The sequence below is a fragment of the Myotis lucifugus genome, unplaced genomic scaffold (assembly GCF_000147115.1).
Source record: "Myotis lucifugus unplaced genomic scaffold, Myoluc2.0 scaffold_57, whole genome shotgun sequence".
Taxonomy (NCBI): Eukaryota; Metazoa; Chordata; class Mammalia; order Chiroptera; family Vespertilionidae; genus Myotis; species Myotis lucifugus.
Window position 1 is genome coordinate 3,316,194 of NW_005871105.1, and position 20,440 is coordinate 3,336,633.

At 37.1% G+C, this 20,440-nt stretch overlaps 1 non-coding gene across 1 annotated transcript; it reads right to left on the minus strand.

The window, feature by feature from the left end:
* Window positions 1-15,924: 15,924 nt before the first annotated feature.
* LOC111826152 lies at window positions 15,925-16,030 on the minus strand. The gene has a single exon (XR_002829405.1). It is a non-coding gene; the product is annotated as a U6 spliceosomal RNA (small nuclear RNA).
* Between the last annotated feature and the right edge of the window lie 4,410 nt (window positions 16,031-20,440).

The window sequence follows — 20,440 nt, forward strand, 5'->3', positions numbered from 1 at the left end:
AGAAGTCCCAGGCCCCTCTGGGATTCCTTTGCTTTTTCCATTTGGACAAGCACTCCACAAAAATCTGAGTTCCTAGGAGAAGATTTGTGGATAAGGGAACAACCTCCAGAGTGTTGTGGTTAGCTAGTAGTGGGAGAGAATAATTTTTTTTCTTTTTGTTGTATTGGTTAATAGTTAACCACGTATACAAGTTGGTGTTGAAAAGATAGTGCACTGCCCAAAAGATTTTAAAAATGAAAATCTATGTTTGTCCAATTTTTGTCTTTTCACTACATTCATCTTCTTTTGTTTCCTTAACCTTGGTCTTTTATTAAGAAAACAATCATCACTGAGGAAAAGCTGCATGCTCACTTCATATCTTCTAGTGCTTGAAAAACATTAACATATCCATTTCTCTTCTAAATAGAACCTTCTGAAATAACTTAAGCAAGCTTTGTGTGAATGCAAACTCATTTGTTTTAATTACACAACCAGTGAGAAAGAAGTTCTGACATGTTCTCCTGTATTGTTTTGCATTCCAAATGACCATACACATCCTATACGGACGCTCATATTTTAATTGCAAGGTAATAATAAATCTGTTTTCAAATTTATTTGGTTTCCTGTTTCCTTCCTAACCTATAGATTTCTTCCAGATTAGGTTGACAAATAGTTATTAATTCTTACTTCCTTATTATATCATTCTTCACAATCCTGTTACTAGACACTGTCATGTTAAAGCTGTAAAAGAAAAAACCATAAATGGAGTCATTTGTGCTAAGCTCATGATACCCAAACCTAAGACCTGACTTAATCGCTGTTTCTCCAGGAATGTAATCTTCATTGGACTTCTCCTTGCTGAAACAATTATTTCTTTTCTTTTTCTAATAACTTTCTTGTCCTACCTATTATCCTATATAATAAAAGGGTAATATGCAAATCAACCGAACCACAGAATGACTGGTTGCTATGATACACACTGACCACAAGGGGGCAGACACTCAACACAGGAGCTGCCCCCTGGTGGTCAGTGTGCTCCTACAGGGGAATCGCTGCTCAGCCAGAAGCCAGGCTCAGGGTTGGCAAGCGCAGAAGCAGTGGCAGGAGCTTCTCCCACCTTCTCGGCATGTGCTAAGGATGTCCGACTGCCAGCTTAGGCCCGCTTCCCCTGGGGAGCGGGCCTAAGCCATCACTCTGACATCCCCTGAGGGCTCCTGGACTGTGAGAGTGCATAGGCCAGGCTGAGGGGCCCCGCACCCCCTGAGTGCACGAATTTCGTGCTCTGGACCTCTAGTCTGCCTATAAAAGCCTTCTACCAGTATATTGTGCAGCTATAGTTTGGGGTATGGGGGCTCCTCTGCACTTGCTAGATGGGATGCTTTCTGATTTATGAATCACTTAATAAAGACAATTAGACCTTCAAATTTACTGGGTTGAATCTTTGTTCTATAACAAAGCCTGTGATCATTCTAATCCTAAGAAAGAAAAGTAAATCATGCTTAAGCTGATTGAGCTAATCCCAGAAACTGCAAAATAATTCATTTGCACAAACATTTTCTTACAGTCACACACTATTCTAGATTCTGGGAAGTTATGATGAACAAGCATAGGCCAGGTCCTCCAGGGGCCCAGAATCCAGTGGGGCAGATGGACAAGGAAACTGGCAATTAAAATGTGTGCTGGTGCGTGAGAAGTGCTACCATAGGCCTGTATTCGCCTCATAATTATACCCATGCTGAGAAACTTTATTAACCACCAGTAGACCTCCTCAGCACAACTCACTGCCTTTGATTTATTGCCTCATTCACACTCACCCTCCCAAAGTTCCTGGAGGTGAATCATACTGATATCTGGTGAATTTCTGGGGAACAAGGAGCATGTCTTATTCTCAGAATATAGTATGGAGCCTGAGACAAAGTAAGCTCTCAGTGTAAATGTGTTGAATCACTGGGTCTTGGCAGCATAGCAATGAAGAGTTACATTCAGAGAAGCCCTTAGGCCAGGGGTGGGCAAACTTTTTGACTCGAGGGCCACAATGGGTTCTTAAACTGGACCGGAGGGCCGGAACAAAAGCATGGATGGAGTGTTTGTGTGAACTAATATAAATTCAAAGTAAACATCATTACATAAAAGGGTACGGTCTTTTTTTTTTAGTTTTATTCATTTCAAATGGGCCGGATCCAGCCTGCGGGCCATAGTTTGCCCACGGCTGCCTTAGGCTAAACTTTTAGTAGGACTGTGGTTACTTCCTCAGTTTCTCCTCTGTCTTCACACTCTTACCTTTCAATCTAACCAGTGATAGGAAGATGAACTCTAATCATCGGAGACCTCCAAACTCCTGCCTGCCCTACTGGCCAGCATGCATTCTACCTGAATCAGTCAGAAACCTTTGGATGTATTCTGGCAAAGACATATTTTGACTAGAGGCCCAGTGCGTGGCATTGTGCACTCAGGGGGTGGGGGGAGCAGGTCCCCTCAGCCCAGCCCGCGCCCTTTAGCAATCTGGGAGCCCTCGGGGGATGTCCAACTAATGGACATCCTTAGTACTGCTGCAGAGGCAGGAGAGGCTCCCACCATTGCTGCTACGCTCACCAGCCTTGAGCCTGGCTTGTGGTTGAGCAGCGCGCCTCCTGTGGGAGCACACTGATCACCAGGGGGCAGCTCCTGCATTGAGCGTCTTCCCCCTGCTGGTCAGTGTGCATCATGGCGACTGGTCATTCTGCCATTTGGTCGATTTGCATATTACCCTTTTATTATATAGGATAATTAACTTTAATATTTAACCTATTATTATGAGAATTTCAGATAATATTATTTCAGCACTAATAGAAGATATTTTGAGCATCTAATCTGCAAAAGACAACCTATCACCAGCAGTACATTAACTTCAACATATTGTCTAACATTTTATGAATGTACTAGAGGCCCAATGCATGAAAAACGTGCACAGGTAGGGTCCCTAGGCCTGGTCGGCAATCAGGGCCGATCAGGGCCTTTTGGCTGCCGGCCGGGGCCTCCCTTCATTCCGCACCACCTGCTGGTGGTCAGTGCATGTCATAGCGAGCGATCGAACTCCTGGTCTCCCAGTTGAACTCCGGAGGGGACAATTTGTATATTAGGCTTTTAAATAGAGAGATTCTATATAGCAGCACTATACAGAGTGCTTTATATTCATTTATCTTTTTTATTCTTCACAATAATCTTATCAGATGAAGAAAGTGAGGCTCAGAAAAAGCTATGACACTTGTTTAAGGTGACACAGCCAGAAAGTGTTAGAGGTGGAATTGGAACCCATGTCATCTGACTAAATATCTCATTAACTCCACTAGTTATCTCACAAGTACCCACTCACCACCTTGCTTGATCCCCTGAGTCTACTATTATAGAAATTTCCTGAATTTCTGATAATTTTCACACAAATCAGCTGTTTCCAGTTGACTAGCTTGGTTCTTAGCTGACCTCCAGCAATGGTTCTGACAGCAAATGAACATGCATTAAAGTATTTCATGACATTCTTGGCATTTTTGTACATTGGCATTCTCATGTCTTTTGGTAGAATATCATTCCTTTATAGAACAATTGATTTTAGGATGATTGAAAAAAAATTGGTTGCCCTCATGTTGGCAAGGATAAAAAAACAAAAACTGAGCATTCTATTTACAAAATGCAAATTGTGTCAGAGAAACCTATTGGGTCTCATGATGATCCATGAAATGGGAAAAATAAATAAAAGCCCTCTTTAATTTTCTTACTTTAATAGGATATCAGCTTTGGGTATGAAGCTTCTCTTCCATTTGTGTGTGTGTGTGTGTGTGTGTGTGTGTGTGTGTGAGAGAGAGAGAGAGAGAGAGAGAGAGAGAGAGAGAGAAAGAGAGAGACAAGAATGATCTGTATAATACTTTATACTTTACTGTTTATAGAAATTTACAAAACTGGACATTGGGGTCAAGATTTGCAGGGAGAAAAATCTGGGAAAGAAGAAAACAACAACTCTTACAGATAACCATTCCTCTACCCCCCTCCCTGCCCACCCCCCTACCCTGCCCAAAACAATGCAGCAGGGACTTAGGAATTGAAATGGAAACACCTCTGACTCCATTAGGGGAATCTTTGCTGTAAGACTTAAGAGTCACTAAAGAATGTCTGAAGCAGAACAGCAACTTTGTAAATCTGGTATTTCTATTAGTTTCCATTTTCTTTAAAAAGCCTCCCATTTAATTTTTCTCTCTTCTGCATGAGCAATAGTAATTCACTCTCAACGTTTTCAATCCACCCAGGTATACTTAGGCACACTGAAGAATGAAGCTGCCTTTGGCTTATAGTGTAGGCTTTTATCCAGAACAAGAACTGATTTCTAAATTTACTTTTCCATTAATAAGCTCTTTTAAACCGAGGAAAAAATCATGCAGGGGGTTTGCACGGAAGTCTTTTTCTTGAAAAAGAGTCTGTGTTGAGTGTAGCTACAGAGGACTAGATAAATGGACTGAATCTAGTAGCTACATAAGACATTTGGTAAAGTAAATCAACACAGTGGGGGGTCCCTCTTGTCAGTGAATCCTAAACTTATTTCAACAGTTTTTCTTTCATTTATCAACACTCTAGCAAATATGTTTTTCAGTGTTACTCTCCGTTCATAGTAGAAAGCCTATCTCCCGCTAAATGTGTTTATTTTCACACTACTCTTTGTGTCCTGTACCCTGACTCAAGAGAAGTGCAGAGAGAAATAAAGCAGAAACATATTAAAAAAAGAGTTTTGAGTCAATGTTGGGTACAGAGTAGGGATAAAATGGAAAACTCTGGGCTGAAAATAGAGAAACCTTTGTTTTCCTCTGGTTTCTATCGTGCACTTATTCATTTATTCACTCACTGATTTATTCATTTATTTATCATTTCATTCTGTCAGTGAGTGAGTCAATCAACATATAGGTATTTGGTGCCTATTATGTGTCCGAAACTTAAAAGGCACAAAGGATGCAGGGACTGGTTGGCCACTGCCCCTGGGAAGCTAGACTTCATTATTAGTTGATTGGATATCTTTGAAAAAATCAGTTAATCTCTCTGGGCTTCAGTTTCCTCATATATAAATGAGGCAGTTTATCAGATGATATCTTTTCTATGATTCTAGGTCTTGATTAGGCATTGCAACTCAATTCCAAAATGTGATTTTTTCCCAATGAATTTCTCTTTGCACAACATCTCATTCCCAGTTCCTGCACTTCTAAAGATAGTTTAAAACTTCTGTTAATAATGTGTTCAGTTCCATCTTTCACATATTTAGATTCTATATTTTTTCCTATTTCATTTAAATGAAAATTTGAAATTTTATTTTATTTTTTTAGGAGTTGGTTTTCATTATTTGTTTCCAGCTTAGGAGCAGAAGTAGCCTTAACTTCCTTATGCAAAAAAAAAAAAAAAAGTTTTGTCACTGCAACTTACCCCATAATAAAAATAGCTAACACTTTTTGAGCATCTATTCTCTGCCATACCTGATGCCTGACATTTATAACCAGTTTTTCATTTAATTCTAGGGATAAAATAATTTGTCCATGTCATTTAATAAGCAAGAGTTAAGTCAATATTCAAGTCCTGGTCCTCTACATCTCAACCCAGTACTTCTTAATCATCCTCTATAATAAAAGCATAGTATGCAAATTGTCCCCTTGACCAGGAGGTCATCTGGGAGGTCGTCCAGGAGTTTGGCCAGGGGGTGGGGCTGTCCGGGGAAAGAGAGGGAGGCCCTGGTGGCAGCAGGTGGCTGGGGGAAGGGAGGGAGTATCTGGCCAGCAGCCGGCAGCCATTAGGGACCCTACCAGTGCACAAATTTTGTGCACTGGGCCTCTAGTTGTTGTATAATCAGGTGGGAGAAGGTACCTAGAGGAGGTGGTGACATTTGGGGGGTGAGTTACCAACCATTTGGTTTGCCCAAGTCTGTACCTTTATTACCACTGGCAGTCTTGCATCCTGGGAAACCCCTCAGCTCTGAGCAAACTTGGGAGAAAGGACCCTTAGTTATTTAGGGGTAATAGCTGAACTCTTTGTAGAGTGTTCATCCTGTGAGGCAGCTTAGAAAATCTTTAATGACCTCTTTACAAATATGTGTTTGTCATCATTGTACCTTAACATAAAATGGTTTCTTTTAGGAATAAAGCAGCCCAAGTCACTGTTATAGTTTAATTTAGAAATGTACTTTTCTTTTAACAGCAAAATTTTAGGAGTTAATGAAATGGTAAAATCAACAAAAACTCTCTTACACTGACCCTTCATTTCTTTAGAAAGAAATCTTAGGTACATTTTTAAAGACAAATTTTCACAGAATATAATAATAGAACACTGGAAGATTCTTACTCAGAATATTAAAAATATAAATTTATTCAAAAGAAATTTAAAAAAAGAAGTAGTAGCTCAGAAAGAGATAGATTTCAAAGAGAGATTTAAAAATTATGGCTCTATTTGTATGATGCTGAACATTTGGAAAGTATTTCAGAAATTTTGTCAAATATTTAATTGAATAATTACATTATTAAATTATGCTTTTGAAAGTTGCTATGAGCTTATCAGTTTTATAGTGATGTTTGGCATTTTTAAGTTTTAGCCTTTGATTTAGGAAATTGTTTTGTAATAATTGCTTATGGAGGGCATGACTGACCTCCAGGTCATTAAACTACTGCTTGTCTTACTGTATAATGAGCAGCATTTTTCACAGTTGACCAATCTCCCTTCATTGAAACATGACCTTCTCAGTTTCAGGACATCTCACTTTCCTGGTTATCCTCTCACCTCAAAACTACACCCTTTCCCCACTTCACTCCCCCTTTCTCATCTACACAGTGCTAAACACTAAAATGCCCCAGGGAGTGGCCATCTGGGTCTCTTATCTTTTCTATTTGCACTGACTCTCTTGATACCCTCCAATCCCTTTGCTTTAAAAATCATTGCTATGCTGAAGACACCCACATTCCACCCACCTCCCACTAGCCTAAACTTCTTCCCTGACCCCAGTCTTATATATCTAACTGTTTAATCACCATCTTCACATAGATATCTCACAAACATTCTTAAATCTAATATGTCCCAAACTGAACCCAGATCTCCACCCACAAACTTGCTCCTCCTGTAGGGTTGTCCTCCATAGGCCCAGAAATGGCAGCTCCAATCTTTCTTGTTCCTTATGCCAACTTCCTGGAGTTATCCTTGACTTCTTTCTATCCCCTGCATCACACCACCTCTGTCAGCAAATCTTGTTGGCTCACCTTTGCCATCTAACTACTTATGTCAACCTCCCCTACTATCCCCTTAGTACAAACTACCAATATTTCTAATTTGAATTATGGTAATAACTTCCTAATAACTCCCTGCTTACTACTGCTTAACAACAACCGGAGTGATTCTTTAAACAAATCATGTCACTCCCATGCTCAAAACCCTTCTCATATTTAAGAGTAAAAGAGTATCATAGTAGCTTCTAATATACACAATCTGAATTTCCCCCATACTTCTCTGTTTTCATCTTCTACAAACTCTTCCCCTAGCTCTCTGTCTTTGAACCCCTAGGTCAAGTTCTTGTCTCAGAGATTTTCATTTTGTTATTCTATGGACATGGAATGATCTTCTCCTAGACATCTTAGCAACTTCTGCTCTTACTTTTTTTAGTTTTCCACTTTAAAGTCATATTCTCAGTGAAGCCTTGTTTGCGAAAGATACTTCCACCAAGTCTAAAAGAATCATATAAAGTTACTTACTGTTTACCCGAGAGAGAAGTAAAATTCAGTTACCATTTAGCACTTTCATTGTATCACATTTGTGTAATTTTTACTTGAAAATAATCAACAAGTCTTAGAATGAGAGCTTAGTCTTTGGAAAAGTTCACAAAAAACAGACAGATAAAGCGAAAACCCAACTCATACTGTTTTACTGATACAGAAAATGAAGCCTCCTGATTTTATTTCATTGCACTGAGTAAATTTTTCAGTTGTTTAAATACTTGCAAAAAATGATTTAGAGAAAACGGTAAGTCTGAAAATCACTCATACTAGAAACTTAAAAGCAAAAAATCTCCATACTTAAAGTGCAAAAGTGGCCATTTCTTTCTTCTTCACAACAGTTTCAGGAGGTTCTACAGCCAGGGTTCTCCCACAAGGAAGAGTAGAAATACAAATTCTCCGTCCTGCCCCAAACCCACTGACTCAGAAACTCCCTGCTGGGCCCAGTGATCAGTGCTTTGATAGCCTCTGGGTGATTCTGAGGTTCCTTAAAGTTGCAAGCCACTGCTTGGGAGTGACCCAGTGACCAGGACGCTCACAGAGCCAGCCTGTGGTTTTATCCTGGCACACTTCCCCAGAAGGCCCATCCCTCCCTCTTGGTGTTTGGCATTCCCTACTGGGTAGGTATAGACCCAGTCCCTTTGTTAAGAGTTCATGTTAATGTGTTTTGTAGTCACATTCTGACAGCCTGGGCAGCCAGTGTGTGGATTCAAATTGAGTATGAAGGGAAAACAGCCAAAGGACTCTCAGAAAATCCTCTGTGAAAGGACAATACAGAGAGGGAGAATGCAGTGAGGACCAGAGACATAAGTACTTCTTGTGGGAGCCCAGCCGGGCATAGAATGAGCCACACCCAGCATAGTGAGCCCTTACAGTGAAGCAGGAAGTACTAGCCCACAGACAGTCATCGCATCCGATCTGTGAAACCTGTTTCTTATTCAACTTTGTATCCCTAGTGCCCAGCACAGGAACTGGTACATAGTAGGTACTGAGTGAATAGTTGTGAACTCTAGGAAAACAAACAAACTAAGACTAAAAAAAAATACAGAACAAAAAAATTAAAAGTACACACAGTAAGGAAAGAATATAAGAATGAAATTGTAAAGTTTACATATAATCAAAACTCTCCAAGATTAGTAATACAGTAACTACAATGGGCAGACATTAAGAAATACTGAACATCTGTTCTTGACAAACACATGCAAGAAATCCATTGACAACAATGAAGCCTGCCAGACAATATTAGCCTTCTCTCTGTGTTAGAAAAAAAAGTATCTTCAATGTTTATGCAAATTGTACACTCCGTTTATATTAAATTGTAAAGTTTGGTTAGATATTAAATTTAGTGCAGGGTTATGACACCAATATGATTAAGTGAATCTTGAGCAAATCCTTTTTATTTTCAAGCTAAGTTTAACAAGATATTGATTATATAAGATATCAGAAAATTTGACTCGCTAGGATAAAGATTCCCTCATTGTATGTACTAGGTAGAATCACATGAAATTGCTGTTTCTATAGATCCAAAATGATTAATTCTTGGTGATTTCATATAGATCCACCTATTAAAGTGCATTTATTGATAAATGCTAATTTTTAAAAAATTATGTAAGTTTAAAAAATATAGAGTAATAGAAAACTGTAATACTATTGTATATACCACACATATCTTTTAAAAAGACAGCATTTTGCCATCATTTTTGCATATAACTGTACAGACCATGGAGCATACAATGGAGCTGTAGGTAGGTTGGTGGGGGTGGGTAACAGGTTGTTTTATTCATAAACACTAGGCAGACTTACACTTGTAATGTTTGAAACAAATCATTTTTAAGGGAAATAAAACATCACACAGTTAAAACGTCTCTTTTTCCTTTTCATTAATCCTATTTCCTCCAAGTAGAAATCTAGTGGAAAGTTGATGTGTATCTTTCATATTAGTATTTTAAACCTTTTAAAAATCATTATTAAAACATTATATTCCACCTAGTTTAAGGGAAAAATGTATAAGTCAAACTTTCTCAAGTGTGTTTTCTGGGGTGTGACTTGGGTAACTAGTTCAAAGTGTAGATTCCTGGATTCCACTCTCCCCATCTCCTAAGGGCCTAATGCCAGAGTGATTCTCAAACTCACTGAAGTTTAGGAACCCATGTTGTGAGAAGAAATAAATAGCCATGTGCAAGTATGCTATCTAATTTCATACCTAAAATGCAAAACCTTTATTATGTCTTGAATATGTGATGAGTATATCCATAATGGTAGGAGCAGATCAAGCAGGTGAATACTTTTAGTGTCTTTTTTATTCCCCCCAAGAAAATTTAATACGTCATTAATTAAAATGTGTCATTACTTTTTTGTACCACAAAAAAATAACTACCAGTTAAATCATAGAAAATTGCTCTTATCACTTAAAATATTTATATTTATTGAAAGAGCTCTTCTAGATCCATGAACATAAACATATGTAATCTTTTCTCGATCTTGAAACCTTTAACAGTTTTACTATTGAGAGCATAATTTTGAGGCATGTCAATATTCTGTCAGGAAAGGCTATGGGCTACAACTTCAGCTTCTATCTGCATCAGTGGAATCACTTGCCAACCACAGTTATGCAGGTTTTGATCAAAGTGAGAAGTTTCTAACCAATCAATGCATGTAACTTAATGACAGTCCTATGCAACACCTGAATGACATGAGTTAGTCACTTCAACTTTGGGAGCTTTGGAGATTTCTTTCATTTATTAAAGGGAATTGCCAGATTTTTTGTTTGTTTTTGCATTTGGTTGTGACGGTGGTATGTGATCTTGGGTAGATTTCTTGTAAAGAAGTCTCAGTCCTCCACTACTCTCGCTATCAAGGGAAAGGGTCTACTTCCCTGCCCCTTGCATATATGCCTTGGTCTTGTCACCAGCTTGGGTGAAAGTGACACTGTACCAGTTGGGAGCCTAGTCCTCAAGAGGACTTCCGCACTTCTCCTTTCTCTCTTCACATTTGCTGCTACCATGTGAACAAGCCCCCTCCAGCCTGCTGGGAGATGAGAGACCGTGGGGATGAGAGCACGCCGTTCCTCCAATATTTGCTTCACATTTATGCCCTGCTTGTTTTGTTTCTGAGCACTTATGGGTAAAAACACAACATTTCATTTTAAAGCAGAAGCAGAGTGTAATCTTTTTGAAGCTAACATGAAATGGCAATTAAATTCAATACATGAACTATCAACAGTACACATAATTCAAAGTGGTGACAATATGAAAAGCTGTGACAAGTTTGTACGTGCGTGGCAATGAATATGTCATGGCTGTCCCTGGCTGAGAATGATTCTAAAGATGCTTCAGATTTCAGAGATAGAAAAATAGAAGCAAAAATGTTCCCACTAGGTAAATCTGCATGTAAAGAATAAAAAAGTGATTACAAAACTAGGCATCTGGTTTGAAAGTGCTGAAGACTCTAGATTTTATGGAGTTCTTTTCTTTCACAAGAATTAAATAGCTCAATGAATAGAATTGTACACTTGAAACCCATATATACTTTTATTAAACATTGTCACCCTAATACATTTAATTTTTAAAAATTCTAAAAAAAGTAATTGAATACTAAGCCTGATCTTGACTAGAACATTTAAGTATAAAATGTTTCCAATACTGGTAACAACACCGAAAGATAACTTAGTTGAAATAGACTTGACAGAGGTAACCAGCCTGACGAAATCAGATCTTTGTGCATTTGTCTTCTCTTTGGAAAGGAGATCAATGACCGTTTTACCCAAACAGTAACCCCTGAAACTCTTTATCCTCTTAGTCTTCATAGCACTTTCCATCACCTAAAAATCTGTTATATATAGGTTTATTGTCTGTATCCACTAACCTTGTTTATTCCTATATCCCTAGAGCCTAGAAAAGTGTTTGACATATAGTAGGTGTTCATTAAGTTTTGCTAAATAAATGACTTAATGAATGTGGAATATCACTAAACTCTATGTAGCCCACGTACGTGTATTTATTTTGTACATATTTGTCTCATCGAATATAGTAAAATAATGATGTTTCTAGGTTAAAAACCTTGCAGGAGACTTTGTAACTGTTGGGATAAACTCACATTGAAGAAGGGGATGAACAAGAACTTTGGGGAAAGTGCTCTGGAGAGTGGGGAGAGAGAGAGAGAGAGAGAGAGAGAGAGAGAGAGAGAGAGAGAGAGAGAGAGAAAGAAAGAAAGAGAGGCACATTCATTTAAATGCTCCCAATATGCTGAGAGACCCATTAAAGACATGAGTCTTGTAAGTACACTCGCACACTAGGTTTCAATGAGGTGATAGCCTTTGAGCTGTGTCTTGAAGATGAGGTAATATCTCATATTTTAGAGAAGGCTTTTCAGCTCAAGTTATGTTTAAAAGCAAAGATAGCCCCATGGGAAGTTATCAGACATGTTCTAGTATGCTGAGAAGACTAATCTTTTTGACATGCAGGATAATTGAAGCAATGTTTGGAAAATAGTAGAACAAAAATGGAGATATTGCTTGGGAGCAACTGTGGATGCTTGTGGAATGAGGTTAGCCTTTGTTTGAAAGAAGTGGCCAAGCTGAATGCTTTTAGTTATGGAAGTGATACTTCTGAGCAGTATATTAGTTTTATAGGCAGAAGGATGTTTCTCTAACTATTCTGTTCCCACTACCTATACTGTTCATACAAGCTTAGCAATGAGGCTGAGACCTGTGGTAACAAAGATAGCAGATGTGTGTGTACCATTATCTGGCCTTCCAGCTCACTTGGTTCAGGCAAAACTAGCACCTTTTTAAAGATCCAGAGACAAGTATTAAAACAAGAATTTCTCTTTTCTTCATTGTCATTTTGCTAGTGCAATTGTTGATAAGGCCATCATTTAAAAGTTGTTTCTAGCCCTAACCAGTTTGGCTCAGTGGATAGAGTGTCGGCCTGCAGACTCAAGGGTCCCAGGTTTGATTCCAATCAAGAGCATGTACCTTGGTTGTGGGCACATCCCCGGTAGGGAGTGTGCAGGAGGCAGCTGATCGATGTTTCTAACTCTCTATCCATCTCCCTTCCTCTCTATAAAAAAACCTTGCAGGAGACTATATAATATATAAAATATATATATATATTTTTAAAAGTTGTTTCTAAGAAACTTGAGCACTAGAAAGTAAATTGAGGTTTCTATTCAGACAAGGATTCTCCTTAAAATGAAAATGCTGCTTCTCATATTTCATTTTTTGAAAAAAACACACAGCCTTATTGAGGCACAATTGACAATAAAACTGTAAGATAAATCTTACAATATTATTTGATAAATGTATACATTATAAAAAGTTCCATTGTCTAGTTAGTTAACAAATCTATCACCTCACATATTTATCTATTTTTGTTTCTAAGAACATTTAAATCCTATCTTGTAGTAAATTTCAGTTACCCCATACAGTGCCATCAACTATAGTCACAGTGTTTTATGTTAGATCCTCAGACCATATTGATCTTATATCTGAAATTCTGAATACTTTTATCAACTTCTTTCTATTTTCCCTTCCTTTTCCCCTCTAGCCCATGGCAACCACTTTTGTACTTTGTTTCTACTAGATAGACTTTTTTTTCAGGTTCCATATATGAGAGATTCCATGCAGCATTTGTCTTTCTCTGTCTTTCTTATTTTACTTAACATAATGTCCTCGAAGTCCATCCATGTTGTCACAAAAGGCAGGATTTCCTTCTTTCTCATGGCTAAATTTTCCATTCCATTCCATTCCATTCCATTCCATTCCATTCCATTCCATTCCATTCCATTCCATTCCATTCCATTCCATGCCATTCCATTCCACTACATTTTTATTTAGTCATCCATTGATGAACACTTAGGCAGTTTCCATATCTTAGTTTATTGTGAGTAATGCTTCATAAACATAAAATTATAGGTATCTCTCCAAGACCCTATTTAAATTTCTATTGTATATATACTCAGAGGTGGGACTGCTGGATCATAAAGTAGTTCTATTTTTAATATTTTGAGAAACCTCAATATGTAAATTAAAATTCCCACCAACACTGCGCAAGGGATCTCTTTTCTCCACATGCTCACCAACATGTTGTTTCTTTTTCTTTTTTTTTTTCTGATACTAGCCATTCTGAAAAGTGTGAGATGTTAACTCACTGTAGTTTTGATTTGCATTTCCCTGGTGCTTAGGGAGTGTGCAGGAGGCAGCTAATCGATGTTTTTATTATTATTTTTCTTCATATTTGTTCAGTGTTTGGGTGTAGGTTTTGTTTTTATTATTATTTTCCTTTTGTTCCTAAAATTCTCTGCTTTTTATAGTTGTACCTTTCTTCACTTAGGAAATTGTCTTCTGGGTTTTATTTTTGAACACTGCCTTTCTTGTCTTCCCTTTAATTTCTCATCCTGTAAATCTTATCAAATGGATATTATTTTGAGGTGAACATCATAAAGTGATTGGTAAGATGCTGAACATAGCTTGTATAGTTTGTCAAACCTATGTAATGTTCTGAAAAGAATTCAGATATTTTTAATTGGTACATTTCATTTAAAAATACAGATTTCTGGCATTTTTGGGAAATTGGAAGATGTGGCAAAATGAACATGCATTCCTGAATGCAAGTAATTGGCGAGTCGTAGCAGCCTCCACTCTCAGATGTGATGCTCGTGTTCCAGAGTGTCTCTGTCATGTACTCCCCTCTGTCCTTCTGACCCTAAGCTCAAGTATTACTTTCTATGATGTAACATCATACTAGGCCCCCCTTTTTCTTAAACTGGAGTCTTTGCTTGTATATGTTTCAAAGTGGGCATAAGAAAGAAAGTATAATTTATTTCAAGCAAAATAAAACATTATTTCTCAGTGGTAGTAAAGAATTTTCCTACATGTTTATAGTATTAACAAAATGTCTGTTGAACAAATAAAGTGAAAAGTGCCATTTCATATGTATATGAAATATATTTTTAATATGAAATATAAGAATTATCATAGGCCATAGACGTGTGGAAATCTTCATGATGAAAAATTTAGTTGACTGAAATATGGACTAAAATTTCCACAGGCTTAATTTTTGAATACAAATACATATAAAATAAATGATGTAGCTATGATATGGTACTATGAATTAGGATAAAAAATCACCCTTATGGCAGTTTTATTACAGATGGTGGCTTTATAAAATCGTATGTATTGGAGGCAATAGAAATTATATGTCTGAAAAGAAGCAAGCTTTGGAAGTGTAAGTCAAACTCGAGATAGAGCTAAGAATTTACAGTCTGTGTTGGAAGAAAAAAAGAGTTATTTATGGCCTCGTTACTTATAGCTGCTGAAAACACAACTGTAAATAATGCTCACCATTTGGATGTATGTTATTTATCATCAGTAATTTTTTTATTTTTACTGAATAACATTTGCAGATGGTGTCTTTAACAGTGACAGAATTACTTAATTTTTAGTGTTGAAAAAAACTTAATGTAAATTGGTCAAAATTAGTAGGCATATTTATAGATAGATGATGCTTAAGTGATGATCTGTGTTAAATTGAAAACCTCACCATGGTCTATAGCCTTCCCAACTGGTGCAATTCCTACACACACCAAACCCTTGAGCCTCATTTCCTAATGCTTTCCCTTTTGCTTAGCCTCTGCAGACATTTTAGGGGCCAGAGTCTTTGCATCTGCTCTTACCTTTGCCTGCAAAATTCCCTCACAAACAGCTATAGGGTGGTCCCTTCACCCTCTACAGCCTGCCAACACACATGTCAAATTGCTATTCTGCTTTCTTTGTCTGCATACTCACATATTCTATTACCTATATATTTTATTTTCCGTTCTCCACACCCTCCTGTCAAAAACACATTTATACCCACTTATGCTTAGAAAGTAAACCTCACAAGGACAGGTTATATTGCTTTTAATTTTTTTTCATTTGTTTGTTTGTTTAGTTTAATTTTTGAGTTTTGTTTTTCATTCCCAGAGGTTAGAAAAGTTGTTGGGTGACTAAATGAGCAAAGTGAATTGGATATATTTTTTCGATCTTAAACCTTAGCCAACTCTAGGTTTTGCTTAATTGACTAGATACACAATATCATAGTCTGGATGTTATTTGGATTGGCAAGGATATAAATGCAAAGACATTCTATTTAAATTTTTAATTAATTAATTAATTAATTATTTTAATGGTTGACTGTATTACAGAAAATATATGGAACGCTTTGCAAATTTGCATGCCATCCTTACCTGGGGGCCATATTGATCTTTTCTGAATCATTCCAGTTTTAGTACATGTGCTGACATTTTTAAACGACTGAAAGATATTAACATATTTATGTCACCCAAAGCAAAATCTCCACCTCAGCTCACCAACAAATGTTGAATTATGGAACTGATCATTTTGGTTGACATTAACACACTTAGTTAAATATGGTTCCAAATATTATGGGGGAAAATCATCCAAGTAAATATAGGTATTTGGTATATGATAGAGAGTACATCTTAAATCACTGAAGAAAGAAAGGTGTTGGAATAACTGATTAAAAAAATGAATCCGAGAAGAAAATATAGTTTATAATTTTATAAACTTGGCTTGTAAAAAGATCTAAAGTTACAAACAGAACAAAAAGAAACCATAAAAGAAAGGGTATATAAATAATATATAAAACACAACCAAAATTATTATATATAAAATTAAAACAACAACAACTAATTCCCAGTAAAGGGCACAGGTTTGATCCCTGGCCCAGGTTGGGGTGCCTGCAGGAGGTAAGCAAATGATGTGTCATTTTCACATCGATGTTTGTCTCTCTCTTCTTCTCCCCTTCTCCCCCCTCCCTTCCACTCTCTCTAAAAAAATCAATGGAGAAAATATCCTCGGGTGACGGTTAACAAAAGCAAAAATAAATAAATAATAAAAATTAAAAAAAATTAAAAAATGTAAAGCAGAGAAGTAATAATAAAAATACCTATAAGTCAACATGTAAAAGACAAATACTCTAATAGAGAAATACAAAGTGATATGAACAGTCAATACATACATAATATTTAGTCAAAATATGTGAAAATATTTAGTCACATTACTAAACAAAAAAATTAAAAATAACAGTTACCACTCTTTGCCTGTTGAAAACAAAATTCAACTGAGTAAGTTTTAAAGATCTTGGCTTTATTTAAAGATTCATGAAATAGGCAGCATCCAGTCTTGAAAACAGAAAGAAACTCAGAGCCTCTGTACAAAATGAAAGCTTTATATGCACAAGGGAACAGGAACAAGGAAGTGATACGAGTGAAAAAGTGATTGGTTATTGCGAGGGCAGGGGTGGGGAATGTCCGGCCCGCTGGCTGTATAAGGCCCGTGAGTTAATTAAATGTTTGGCAAAATACGGCAGCCTAATTTTTAAGTTGATAATGTTGTATGGCCCTCTAAGGATGTTATAAATATCCAAATGGCCCTTGGCAGGAAAAGGTCTCCCAACCCTGCTCTAAGGGATGACAGAGGTCTATCAGGTAGATGTCTAAGTAATACTGAGCAGGTTTTAAGATTCTTGGTGTAAGACTCCATTTCTGGGAGCACCAAGATGTAATTAAGTGAGATCTTCATTTGGTGGCTTAGCAAAAGTACCTACAATTTGGGGTCTGTTTGTTTTTTAACATGCCCCGATGAGATGGTCTAGGCCAGCCGTGGGCAAACTACGGCCCGTTTGAAATGAATAAAACTAAAAAAAAAAAAAGACGGTACCCTTTTATGTAATGATGTTTACTTTGAATTTATATTAGTTCACACAAACACTCCATCCATCCATGCTTTTGTTCCGGCCCTCCGGTCCAGTTTAAGAACCCATTGTGGCCCTCGAGTCAAAAAGTTTGCCCACCCCTGGCTAGGCAGTGGTAGGCAAACTGCGGCTCGCGAGCCACATGCGGCTCTTTGGCCCTTTGAGTGTGGCTCTTCTACAAAATACCGACTTCTGCGCATGGGCCACGAAGTTTCAATCGCACTGTACATGCGCGCCTGCACGTGGTATTTTGTGGAAGAGCCACACTCAAGGGGCCAAAGAGCCGCATGTGGCTTGCAAGCCAACAGTTTGCTGACCACTGGCCTAGTGTTTCTGATGCTTTGTGTCAATAAGAACTCTTACAATCTCTTTCGATCTTTTAATGAATGCAACATTTGCAGGTGATGGTAATATGTGCTATTAGACTTACAAATACACTTTGGCTCAGTGGATTTACTAAGCATTTACTCGAAGCAAACATTTTAACAAGAGAAAAAAGTTATTTGTATAAGAATATTTATTGTAGGATTGTTAAAAATCTAAAACATAACAAAAAGCAGCGTACAGTTTTGTCCTGGTAAATAAATTACATGATCATCTTAAAGTGGAATAGTACCCAACTATTTAAAATGTTAATTTAAATATATTTATTTTTTGATATGGGAAAAATGGTCACATGTAACTTTCAGTTTAGTGAGAAAGTTTTAAAAAATTCTCTCTAGTTCAACTTCATTTTTATAAGCTCTCTAACAAACTTATCTAAATGCATAAAATGAAACAAAGCAAAATATACACAATAGCATGATCAGTAATATTTTACTTTTACATTTTTCTCACATTGCTTCCTAATTTTCCATGATGAACATACATTTTTTGTACAAAAATCTATAAATTTTTTTCGAAAAAATTAAAGGCATTTTCCAAATGATAGATAATAAGACAAATATCATAACATTCACATGATAAGGGTTTTCCCGAATTTAGGATGCAAATCTAGATCAGCAGCAATAAGCTGTGACATTTTCAAAAGCTCCGAAATATGAGCTGGCCCCCGATAAATGACACCATCTGGCTATGGCTTTGTTAGAGGGCTTCTTTTCTATTGCATTTTCTGTCATTTTTGCATAAAAATACTTCTATGAGTGCATTTCAAACACATGTTTGGAAGGTTCTACGTTGGGTTGCATTCAGCCCATTTAGCTGTATTGTGCAGGCATTTAGCGTAAGTTTTAGGCACTTAGGCAGGTGTGTTTTAGACTTAAATACTAATGGGAAAGGTAATATGCAGTAGGAGGTCAGGGACAGGGCCAGCAACACGATTATCGTGACCTAAGGCATGGAACACATCCCAGGAAACAGACAGCATGCCTTTGGACATTAGCAAATGTCTTTTTTACTCTCTGGCTAGCTGATTGCTCCTGTGAATATGCAATCAGACATTTCCATTCCTTTTCTGAAAATCTAGTTTGGCCATTGTAAGTTAGACTTAAGTTATAATATTTTTGCCTTGTGAGTCTGAATTCATTGCTAAGCTAACAATATATAAATGTGTTTCTTTTCCTTTCAGAGTTTGACATTTTGCACTGCTCATTAAGAGAACTGACATAATGCAGAAGTTGTTCATAAAAGATAGGAGAAAATTATTTCTGCCAAAATTGTACAAGGCTGTCACCCATTTTGAATCAGGAAAGCATTTATTTTACAGTATATGAGTACGTGATGAACATGTGCAGGATTTTCCCACACCAAAGTGCCTTATGGGGAAGCTGTTATATATTTTGACATTCAACTGCTATGAATCGTTCCTTCACTTTTCAGACTGAACAAGTATGACATGTTTTCATAGAATTCACTTTGGGAATGTTAATGGTCTTTCTATGTGACCGTTATGTGGTTTCTAATGCTTTTCTGCAACAAGGTAATTAGGAAACCTCTGTCCACTCCCTATCTCACCTAGTCTAATCATAAATGTAATAATCCATCGATCAAAAGTTGTAGAAATAACTTTCTACGTTAGAATCCAGACTGAGTTTTTATACCGGCTTCCATAATTACAATAGCTAAGACCAAATATTTGCTGACAGGCACGAGGCCAATTAATTCAAACCACGTTGGCCAGCAGAGAGAGTACTTAATGTCTGTAATGTGTAAGTGAAAAGTAAAGGGCAGATGAAGGGGAATCTGGCAGAAATTTTAAAAAATTTGAAAAGGAATTTCAAGGCAACACATTTTGATTTGAGTTATTATTGTCAAGAGTTCCTGTTGGCGACCTTCAAATGGAACTGGGCATTGGTGCAGTGTGTGTTATATCTTGTATTCAATGCTGTGGCTTTTGCCAATCCATTAATGGCATCAAATGGCAGGAAAAGGTCTATTTCACATTGCCGTAGGGGAAATTATTTAGCGATAACATTTTAATATATTTTCTGGATGTATTTGAAAGAGAAAAACAAATAATTTTACCTTTAGCTGTGCTTTATTAAGCAGAGAACGGCTGAAATCATTGGCACAGAAGTTACTGGGTTTACATCTAAAAAGAAAGAAAAAAAATTATAGAGGTGGCAAGACAATATATTTCACCATCATTTTTTCTTTCTTCCTGCAAACAACTATTTAGTAGCAAAAATAATAGAAACAGAATTTGAATCTCTTAGGGTGACTAATTGTAGTAGCCATGCTTTATGTCCAAGAAGAGGCACAGAACTTGGCAAGCCTGCTATATACGGCGAGGCTACATCTCAGTACGGTGAAATGAAATAGGCAGGAAGATTGACACTGCAATTTAAGTTTTTCTCTGTCTATGTCTTCATATTTGACATGATTGATTCCCAGGCAAATATACAGGTAGTGCTTTTAAGATTTTTCAATAATTGTCATTTTTAATATCACTTTTTATGCTCCATCCGAAGCTGCTTATTTTGATTTAGTTGCCCGCACTATTTATGT